Source organism: Triticum dicoccoides, chromosome 4A, assembly GCF_002162155.2.
Source record: "Triticum dicoccoides isolate Atlit2015 ecotype Zavitan chromosome 4A, WEW_v2.0, whole genome shotgun sequence".
Classification (NCBI taxonomy): Eukaryota; Viridiplantae; Streptophyta; class Magnoliopsida; order Poales; family Poaceae; genus Triticum; species Triticum dicoccoides.
In genome coordinates, this window is record NC_041386.1 from 241,972,363 (window position 1) to 241,973,819 (window position 1,457).

A 1,457-nucleotide genomic window follows, 5' to 3' on the forward strand; every position below is an offset into this window, starting at 1 on the left:
CACTCATGGCCCGACTACGGCGCCAAAATAGAAAAGACCCCCAACATGCGACAAGGTCCTGAATCGATAACCCCAACTAGGCACCACTACTGATCATCCGGAAAAGACACATAGTAACGCTGAGAGTCCTTGTCGAACTCCCACTTGAGCTCGTACTCGTCACCTGGAGCGGAATCACCTGGACCTACATCTGGAGTTGTAGTATCTGTGAGCCACAGGGACTCAGCAATCTCACACCCACGCGATCAAAACTATTTAAGCTCATGGGAATGGATAAGGCAAATATATGTGGAGCTGCAGCAAGCGACTAGCATATGTGGTGGCTAACTTATACGCAAAAGAGAGCGAGAAGAGAAGGCGAAGCACGAGCGAGAAGCTAAAGGAACATCCTGCGCAAGCATAACTCCAACACCGTGTCCACTTCCCGGACTCCGCCGAGAAGGGGCCATCACGGTAACACACACGGTTGATTCATTTTAATTAAGTCTAGTTCAAGTCATCTACAACCGGACGTTAACAAATTCCCATCCGCCCATAACCGCGGGCACGGCTTTCGAAAGATCAATCCCTGCAGGGGGGTCCCAACTTAGCCCATAACAAGCTCTGACGGTCAACGAAGGAATAGACCTCCACCCAAGACACACCGATCAGACTCGGTATCTCGGTACAACAAGATGATTCGACAGGTTAAAACAAGTCCAGCAACACCGCCCGAATGTGCCGACAAATCCCGATAGGAGCTGCACATATCTCTTTCTCAGGGCACGCTCGGATAGGTCAAGCTACGAGTAAAACCAAACCTCAAGTTTCCCCAAGGTGGCCCCGCAGGCTGCCTGGTTCGGACCAACACTCAGAGGAGCACTGGCCCGGGGGGGGGGGGTTAAAATAAGATGACCCTCGGGCTCCGGAAACCTAAGGGAAAAAGAGGCTAGGTGGCAAATGGTAAAGCCAATGTTGGGCATTGCTGGAAAAGCTTTAATCAAGGCGAACTATCAAGGGGTTCCCATTATAGCCCAACCGCGTAAGGGACGCACAATCCGGGAACATAACACCGATATGACGGAAACTAGGGCGGCAAGAGTGGAACAAAACACTAGGCGAGAGGCCGAGCCTTCCACCCTTTACCAAGTATATAGATGCATTAAGATAACATAGCAATATAATGATATCCCAACAAGTAGATAAATGTTCCAACAAGGAACGACTCCAATCTTCACCTGCAGCTAACAACGCTATAAGAAGGGCTGAGCAAAGCGGTAACATAGCCAATCAACGGTTTGCTAGGACAATGGTGGGTTAGAGGTTCAACATGGCCATTGGGAGGCTGACAAGCAAATGGTAGGCATCGTAGCAGTGGCAAAGCAAAAGAGCGAGCAAACTAGCATAGCAAAGATAGTAGTGATTTCGAGGGTATGATCATCTTGCCTGCACAGTTGTCAGAGTTGACTGGATCCTCA